A 10,364-nucleotide genomic window follows, 5' to 3' on the forward strand; every position below is an offset into this window, starting at 1 on the left:
CCCTGGCCTCGGGCGTGGGGTAGGTCCTCCTGGCCGCCTCTCTTCGGGCATAGGGTCCTCCCGGCTTCTGCCCCTGACCTCGGACGTGGGGTAGCTCCTCTCAGCAGCGCTAAATGTGCCGGTCTCAGCCACCCGCACTAAAAAGAAAAGGAACCTTAGGGTGCACATATCTTTTTGAATCGTGGATTTCTCCAGGTATATGCCCAAGGGTGGGATTGCTGGATCATATGGAAGTTCTATTTTTAGCTGTTTAAGGAACCTCCATACTGTTCTCCATAGTGGCTACACCAAAATTACATTTTCACCAGCAGTGTAGGGGGATCCCTTTTCATCATAACCTCTCCAGCATTTATTGTTTGTACATTTTTTTAATGATGGCCATTCTGACTGGTGTTATGTCATACCTCATTGTAGTTTTGATTTGCATTTCTCCAATTATTTCTTCCCTTGTGGCTCAGCTGGTAAAGAATCTGCCTGTAATGCAGGAGACCTGGGTTTGATCCCTGGGTTGGGAAGATCCCCTGCAGAAGGGAAAGGCTACCCACTCCAGTATTCTGGCCTAGAGAATTCCATGGACTGTATAGTCCATGCGGTCGCAAAGAGTTGGAATCAACTGAGCGACTTTCACTTTTACAATTATTAATGAAATTGAGCATCTTTTCATGTGCTTTTTTTTTGTCATCTGTACATCTTCTTTGGAGACATTTCTATATAGATCTTCTGCCCATTTTTTGATTGGAATTTTTAAATAGAACTGCAAAAATTGTATATTTTGGAGGTTAATCCCTTGTTGGTAGCTTTGTTTGCAAATATTTTCCACATTCTGTGGGATTTTTTGTTTGTTTGTTTGTTTGTTTTCTTTAGTTTACAGTTTTCTTTGCTGTGTAAAAGCCTTTAACTTAATTATGTTATCTTTATTTGTCTATTTTTGTTTTTATTTTCTTTCTTTCTTCCTTTTTTTTTTTTTTTTTGCTTTACAATATTGTACTGGTTTTACCATACATCAACATGCATCTGCCACTGCTCTAGGATGTGGATTTAAAAAGATATTTTTGTGATTTATGTCAAAGATGGTTCTGCCTGTTTTCCTCTAAGAGTTTTAGAGTATCCAGTCTTAAACATTTAGTTCTTTAATCCATTTTCAGATTGTTTTTGTGTATGATGTTAGAGAATATTCTAAATCCTTATTTTTACATTGGTTGCTCTGTTTTCCCAGTACCACTTATAGAAGAGGCTGTCCGTTGTATAGTCTTGCCTCCTTTGTTGTAGATTAATTGACTATAGGTGTATTGATTTATTTCTGGGCTTTCTCTCTTGTTCCATTGATCTATAAATTCCCTGGTGGCTCATACAGTAAAGCATCTACCTGCAATGCAGGAGACCTGGGGTTGGGAAGATCCCCTGGAGAAGGAAATGGCACCCCACTCCAGTACTCTTGCCTGGAAAATCCCATGGATGGAGGAACCTGGTAGGCTACAGTCCGTAGGGTCACAAAGAGTCTGACAGGACTGAGCAACTTAACTTTCACTTTCTATGAGTCTGTTTTTGTTCCTGTACCATACTGTTTTGATTACTATAGCTTTATAGCATAGTTTGAAGTCACGGAGCCTGGTTCCTCAAGCTCCATTTTCCTTTCTTACAATTTATTTGGTTACTTGATGTATTTTGTATTTTCATACAAATTTTAATATTTTTTATTCTAGCTCTGTGAAAAATGCCACTGATAACTTGATAGGGATAATTTGACAGGAATTGCACTGCATCTGTACATTGCTTTGAGTAGTATAGTCATTTTGACAATATTAATTCTTCCCATCCAAAAACATGGTATATCTTTTCATCTATTTGTGTCATCTTCCATTTCTTTCATCAGTGTCTTACAGTTTTCAGAGTACAGCTGTTTTACCTCCTTATGTAGCTTTATGCCTAGACATTTTATTCTTCTTGATGCAATGGTAAATGAGATTGTTTCCTTAATTTTTTTCTTATCTATTGTTGTTAGTGTACAGAAGTGCAACAGATTTCTGTGCATTGATGCTGTATCCTGCAACATTACCAAATTCATTGATGAGCTCCAGTAGTTTTCTAGAAGTATCTTTAGGATTTTTTATGCATAGCATCATGTCATCTGCAAATAGTGACAGTTTTACTTCTTCTTTTCTAATTTATATTCCTTTTTTTTTCTTCCCTGACTGCTGTGGATAAGGCTTCCAAAACTATGTTGAATGAAAGTGGCAAAAGAGGACTTTCTTGTCTTGTTCCTGATCTTAGAGAAAATACTTTCAGCTTTTCACCACTAAATATGATATTAGTTGTGGGTTTGTCATATATGACCTTTATTATAGCCTTTGGTATGTCTCAAATGACTCAAAATTCTATTATCTATCAATGAAGTCAGCACAGAACATTGTTCCATATTTTAATCTTTCACTTTATATCATTCACACTTTTGCCATTTAAGTAGCTATATATGTATTTATTTATTTCCCTTTATATTTTTATAATTGATTTTGTTATAAACATTTTAGGCATTAAAAATATTTATTTGTGGGAGCAAGGAATTGTTTGATCAAAACATATTAGCACTTTCATAGTCCTTGAGAGAGAAAACCACATTGCTCTCGAAAGAGACCAGACAAATATACAATTTCTTGGGAACTTATTTCTCCTCCTGACTTGTCATCACTGGATTTTACCACTGGCTTTATTACTTTAATGGGGATATAATAGTACCTCCAAGTTGTTCTTATTTGTATGCTGTTAATTACTCTGAGGATGGACATTTTATAATGTAATAAGATACTGCACTTTTTTCCATCAGCAAAAACATCTGTTCCTTTCTTACTACACTCAAAGTGGAATCAAATGACAATGTTATATATTTATATCATATTTATTCTTCTTCAGATATAAATTTCTCTAATCTATTTAGTTTCTTTTTGATATGTGTTTTACAGCATTTTTGGCTACCACAGATTTTTGTACATGGAATGTGCCCCAGGAGTTAGGTAATACTGACATTCAAGATGTCCCATGACAGTCTTCAGTAGCATTCAATCAAGCTAATTTGTTTACCTTAAGCTCTTTTTGACAGGTGGTTTTTAAATCATTCATTCTTTGACTTACTGAGAATCTATTGTAGTGTCTAGCTCTGAATTTACTCTCTTCCCTACTGAGATTCGATTTCTTCAAAACATTGAATAGTAAATCTGTTCCCTATTGTGATACTGTTTCTAACATGTTATAAAGCTTTGTACAATTTTGAATTTCTGAAATTCCTATTCTATTGCAATGATGAATTTTCTAAATCCAAAGCTATATGGTTTTAATCACTGGTACTTTGCAACACACTTTACAATCTACTAGAGTGGGAGGAGTGTTATTACTTATCTTAGACGCCTTTGATGTTCTTGCTCCCACTTCTCAGGGGTTGGGGGGTAAGAAGGCTGAAAGCTAGAGTCATCAAGGAGCCTTAGCTTTCTTCCCCATCTGCAGAATTTGGTGGCTGTGATGGAACAGAGCAGACATCAGAAACTGGCTGCTGCACCTATCCTACAGCTTTGTTTTGTTTGAGATCCGGCAGCCTACAAGGTTGTTTTTATTTTGGTTAGTCTTGACTTTGAACATCCTCAAGTAAAGCACATTGGCCCCAGTTCTTCAGAATCCCTGCCAATTCCTATCATCTGACACCTTGTCTAGTTCTCTCAGTTTTGTCTTCTGATACCTAAAAACATTCTAAATTACAAACCAAGGCATAAAGTGTATCCCAGTGGTTTTTTAAGAGTATTTTTGGGGGGGGCATCCCCCATAGCATGTGGGATCTTAGTTCCCTGACTGGGGATCAAACCTGTACCCCTTGCTTTGGAAGTCTGCAGTCTTAACCTCTGGACTGCCAGGGAAGCCTATCTCAGTATTTTTTAATTCTAACATGGAAATAATAATGTATCTCATCAGGTTGTTGAAAGGATTACAGGAGAAAACATGAAACAGTTGTGGGAAAAGTGTTTTATTTTAGCAACTTTTTCTATTGTTCTTTACTGTTTTGGTGTTTTTGTTTTTGTTTTTGTTTTTTTGGTTGGGGGGAGGGGTTCTGCCCACCTGCAGTAATCCTGTGGTTCTCTGGGACCAGGGGAGGTGTCAGGGATCTTGATGATCTGTGTATCCCTACCCCACTGCACAGTGCCCTAGTACACATCAAGGATTCACTAAATATTGGCTGAAATCTACTGAATATGAATATACATATTTCAAGTGCCCAGGAGCTATGGTGTAGATATAAAACCCCAAACCACATTTTAAAAAGGATGCACATCCCAGCTTGCCATTCTTCAAACACCTGTCTGCATTCCCATAACAAGTCCTTTATTATTGGTCTCTTAGTTGCAGGGTCTGTTGAATTGCTAACCATCCCCATGTCCATGCTAAGTTAGTTTCAGTTTTGACTTGGCCTTAATTAAGACACTATATAGTGGCTACTTGGCCTATATTCACTAGTATTTAGTACTCATGGCCTCCAGTGGCCACTTCTCTTATTCAGATAGACAGGAGACCTCATTGTTAGATGATGATCTTATCTGTAAAAATCATAGGCAAAACCAAATCACTGGAATTACATAGGGTTATTAAGCTCTATCCATCTATATTCATGTTGAATGATCCCAAGATTTTACCTCATAACCTGTGAGTATGCTTCTAAAATGTTTCAGGTCAATTAAATAATACTTATTCAGAGCAGTCTGCATTTTACTTAATGGAGAAAGAACTTTTAAGATTTATATTTTTTTTTAATTTTTTTTTTAACTTTACAATATTGTATTGGTTTTGCCATATATCAACATGAATCCGCCACAGGTATACAAGTGTTCCCCATCCTGAACTCTCCTCCCTCCTCCCTCCCCGTGCCATCCCTCTGGGTCGTCCCAGTGCACCAGCCCCAAGTATCCTGTATCATGCATCAAACCTGGACTGGCGACTTGTTTCATATATGATATTATACATGTTTCAATGCCATTCTCCAAAATCATCCCACTCTCTCCCTCTCCCACAGAGTCCAAAAAACTGTTCTATACATAGTGTCTCTTTTGCTGTCTCGTATACAGGGTTATTGTTAACCATCTTTCTAAATTCCATATATATGCATTAGTATACTGTATTGGTGTTTTTCTTTCTGGCTTACTTCACTCTGTATAATCGGCTCCAGTTTCATCCACCTCATTAGAACTGATTCAAATGTGTTCTTTTTAATGGCTGAGTAATACTCCATTATGTATATGTACCATAGCTTTCTTATCCATTCATCTGCTGATGGACATCTAGGTTGCTTCCATGTCCTGGCTATTATAAACAGTGCTGCAATGAACAATGGGGTACACGTGTCTCTTTCAATTCTGGTTTCCTCAGTGTGTATGCCCAGTAGTGGGATTGCTGGGTCATAAGGCAGTTCTATTTCCAGTTTTTTAAGGAATCTCCACACTGTTCTCCATAGTGGCTGTACTAGACTGCATTCCCACCAACAGTGTTAGAGGGTTCCCTTTTCTTCACACCCTCTCCAGCATTTATTGCTTGTAGACTTTTGGATTGCAGTCATTCTGACTGGCATGAAATGGTACCTCATAGTGGTTTTGATTTGCATTTCTCTGATAATGAGTGATGTTGAGCATCTTTTCGTGTGTTTGTTAGCCATCTGTATGTCTTCTTTGGAGAAATGTCTATTTAGTTCTTTGGCCCATTTTTTGATTGGGTCACTTATTTTTCTGGAATTGAGCTGATTATAATATAGTAAATTGAATTAGACCACTATTACCAGTATTATTTAATGAAGTATTTATAAAATGATCAATAAATTAGATAAGAAATAAAAAGTGTAACCTATGAATGAAATAATTACTTTCTAAAGCAAATGATGAATGTGGCTCATCAAATTAAGTTTAAGATATAAAGAATAATAAAAGAATACTACAGTTATTTACCAAGAATTGGACAGCTTAGGAGAAATGGACAAATTTCTGGAAACAAGCAATCAGACTGAATCAGGAAGAAATAGACATTCTGAACAGAGCAATCACTTTGCTGTACACCAGAAGCTATGACAAAATATTAAATCAATTATACTTCAATTTAAAAAAGAAAGAAGGAAAAAAGTGGGTACAGAGGAAATATATCTCAACACAATAGCAACCATTTATGACAAACTCACAACTAACAATTTTTTATTCTATAGTGAAAACTTGAAATCCTTTACTCAAATCAGGAGGAAGAAAGGATGCCCACGCTCACCATTTCTATTTAACATAGTATTGGATATCCTAGCCACAGCAGTCAGACAAGAAAGAGAAATAAAAGACATCCAAATTGGAAGGGAAAACACTAAAATTGTAATTATTTGGAGATGACATGATTCTATACATATAAATCCATATCAGCAACCTCAGATATGCAGATGATACCACTCTAATGGCAGAAAGTGAAGAGGAACTAAAGAGCCTTTTGATGAGGGTGAAAGAGGAGAGTGAAAAAGCTGGCTTAAAATTCAACATTCAAAAAACTATGATCATGGCATTCAGGCTCATCACTTCATTCAGGTTCATCACATATAGAAGGGGAATAAGTGGAAGCAGTGACAGATTTTATTTTCCTGAGCTCCAGAATCACTGCAGATGGTGACTACAGCCATGAAATTAAAAGATGCTTGCCCCTTAGAAGGAAAGGTATGACATATAGGCAGCATATTAAAAAGCAGAGACATCGCTTGATGACAAATTTCCATAGAGTCAAAGCTATAGTTTTTTCAGTAGTCATATACGGATGTGAGTTGGACCATAAAGAAGACTGAGCACCAAAGAATTGATGCTTTCAAACCGTGGAGCTGGAAAAAAACTTTTGAGAGTCCCTTGGACTGCAAGGAGATCAAAACCAGTCAATCCTAAAAGAAATCAACCCTGAATATTCATTGGAAGTAGTGATGCTGAAGCTGAAGCTTCATTACTTTGGCTACCTGATGTGAAGAACTGACTCATTGGAAAAGACCTTGATGCTGGGAAAGGTTGAAGGCAAAAGGAGAAGGGAGCAGCAGAGGATGAGATGGTTAGATAGCATCACTGACTAATGGACACGAATTTGAGCAAACTCTGGGAGATAGTGAAGGACAGAGAAGCCTGGTGTGCTGCAGTCCATGGGGCACAAAGAGTCAGGCACAACTTAGTGACTGAACAAAAACAAAATATCTCCACTCAAAAGCCATTAAAACTAATAGATGAATTCTGCAAACAAGATTAATATTTGTTGCCTTTTCTGTACACTTATGGTGAAGGTGAAAACCTATACTCTGAAAACTATAAAAACTTTGATGAAGAAATTTGAAAATGATGCAGAAAACTGAGAAGATATACTATATTCTTGGATTGGAATAATAAATATTGTTAAAATGGCCATATTACCCAGAAAAATCTACAGATTTAATGTAACTGCTATCAAAATGCTCATGATATTTTCACAGAACTGGAAAAATTAATCCTTAAATTTATATGCAACCACAAAAGACCCAGAATAGCCAAAGTAAAGCTGGAGATATTATCCTCCTTGAATTCAGACTACACCACATAGTAGCAGTAATCAAAACAGCATGGTACTGGTACAAAAACAGACACATAGATCAATAGAACAGAATAGAGAGCCCAGAAATAAACCCACACATTGATGGTTAATTAATCTCCAGCTTAGGAGGCAAGCTTGGGCTTCCCTGGTGGCTCAGAGGTTAAAGACTGCCTGCAATGAAGGAGACCTGGGTTCGATCCCTGGGTCGGGAAGATCCCCTGGAGAAGGAAATGGCAACCCATTCCAGTATTCTTGCCTGGAGAATCCCATGGACGGAGGAGACTGGTGGACTACAGTCCATGGGGTCGCCAAGAGTCGGACAGGACTGAGTGACTTCTCTTTCTTTCTTTCTTTCTTTCTTTCTTTCTTCTTAGGAGGCAGGAATATACAATGGAGAAAAGACAATCTCTTCAATAAGTGGTTCTGGGAAAACTAGGTAGCTCCATGTAAAAGAATGAGATCAGAACACTCTCTAATAGCACACACAAAAATAAACTCAAAATGGATTAAAGACCTAAATGTAAGACCTGAAACCATAAATTCCTAGAAGAGAACATAGGCTAAACATTCTTTGACATAAATCATAGGGGATCTTTTTTTAACTCTGTATCCTAAGGAAAAAGAAATGAAAGCAAAAATAAATGGGACATAATTAAACTGAAAAATTTTTGTACAGCAAAGGAAACCGTTGACAAAATGGAATAGAACCAACTGAATAAAGCAATACACACACACATAGATGAACACACAAGAAGAAAGATACATAGAGGCAAGAGAAAGGCTCAGAGTAGTTAGAATACTGAGACTCTGGAGCTTCCAAGGAAGATGATAGAACTCAGTAACTTAAGGGCTTAGGTTTTGCCACCTTGTAAGATCTGGAGATAAGTTTTTAGTTTTGCAAAGACTAGGAAATTGGACCTAAGACCCAAACACAGAGCCAGGATCATCTATAAGCAGGATGTTCAGTAAAAATGGTGACCTAGAAAAGAAAAATCCATCCACCAGTCCTGAATAACAAGGAACATCACTACTTTTTCCCTAGGCTCTAAATGAGGAAAAATATTAAAATAAAATACTTTCAGTTGAGATGGAAAACCTGGAGATTTATTTCATGGGGCTTTGGTTTTGCTTTTCTCTTGGCTATTTCATTTTTAGTTATTCTCACGGTCCCAGAACATCTAGACCAAGAAATTCTTATAACAGTTTATGCAACCAGTGATACAATTTTCACCAAGCCAGTGATACCCCAGAATTAAATGGAACATCTCTCTAGGAGGAGACTTTCACAATCCAGGCCATAAGCTAGTCTCATCAATCAAATGATGACCTCACAATCAAAATTTTTAAAAAACACATAAGGAAAAACTATGCATGAATTAACAGACACAGTGAATACCAGGATTAGAACCCTAAAGACTTGAGATAGTATAACGTAACTCTAAAAGTTATGGCATACGCATATTTAAATTAATCAGTGAAGGAATAAACTCTAAGAAAAGAGTGTCACTATGAAAAACAATGAGGGCCTTCCCCGGTGGACCAGTGGCTAAAGCTCCCAGATCCCAATGCAGGGAGCCCAGGTTCGATCCCTAGCTAGGGAGTTAGATACCACGTGCCACAGTTAAGAGTTTGCTGCAGTTAGAGACCCCATGTGCCATAGCTAAGACCCAGTGCAACCAAATAAATAAATTAATAATTTTAATGAAAAAATAAAGGAAAATAATGAGTAGTTAAAAATAGAATTTCTAGAAATAAAACTATAGCTCTCATAATTACAAGTAACAAATGAGTAAAATAAGTTATTAGATACATGAAGAGACAATAAAGCACCCAAATGACAAACTTTTAAAAATTAACTGGAGGGCCTTCTTGGGGGGAAAAAGGTGGTCTTCACTGCCAAGGGTCCAGGCAATGACAGGGCTAGGAAAGCACAACCAGGCCTATGTGAAAATCCATGGACAATTCCAGATGTTTTGTGAGTGAAAATTGGCTTGCCTCCAGTTTGGGGCTATTTAATTACCAGAGAAGATTTTCATATTGCATTACGAGTTTTTGCTTTAGCTGGTCTACTCGATTTGTTGAATGAATTTTTTGTTCAAAATTTGGACAATCAGAAATCAACTCTTGGATGTGTTCTTGGTTAACCTGCTGATACAATACCTATCAGTACCTTCTATATTAGTTTGACCTATGCAGATATTATTCTGGTCTTACTTATTTACATGATAATTTTAAAGATGTAATGTTGATTGCTATGATTTTGATGTCAAATATTGAACTCTTCCAACATTGAGAATGCTTGCTAGCTATTTCAATCCTTGCTGTGCCACTACTAAATTAAAACCAGTTCTCATCAGCAAGGTAGACACAGAAGCCCACCTCACCTTGGTGGCAGCTTCTTTGGCAGCTGAGCTTTCAGTTATAGTTGATCCTTTAACATATGGGCATGAGAATCGTGGAAATGAGCGCTGCTGATGATGTGCTAACAGACTGACAGTTCCTCAAAAAGTTAAGCATAGAACTACCCTATGATCTGGCAATTCCATGTCTAGGTATATACCCAAAAGAATTTAAAAAGTGAAAGAAAGTGAAGTCACTCAGTCATGTCCCCATGGACTGTAGCCTACCAGGCTCCTCTGTCCATGGGATTTTTCAGGCAAGTATACTGGAGTGGGCTGCCATTTCCTTCTCCAGGGGAATCTTTCTGACCCAGGGATCAAACCCTGGTCTTCCACATTGTAGGCAGATGTTTTACCCTCTGAGCCACCAGG

The 10,364-nt window shown here is 37.4% G+C and overlaps 1 pseudogene; it reads left to right on the forward strand.

Moving 5' to 3' along the window:
* The window catches only part of LOC133240903 (cardiolipin synthase (CMP-forming)-like), a 40,979-nt pseudogene extending 30,911 nt beyond the window's left edge, over nt 1-10,068 (forward strand).
* Nucleotides 10,069-10,364: the final 296 nt, after the last annotated feature.

This window comes from Bos javanicus, chromosome 29 (genome assembly GCF_032452875.1).
Source record: "Bos javanicus breed banteng chromosome 29, ARS-OSU_banteng_1.0, whole genome shotgun sequence".
NCBI lineage: Eukaryota > Metazoa > Chordata > Mammalia > Artiodactyla > Bovidae > Bos > Bos javanicus.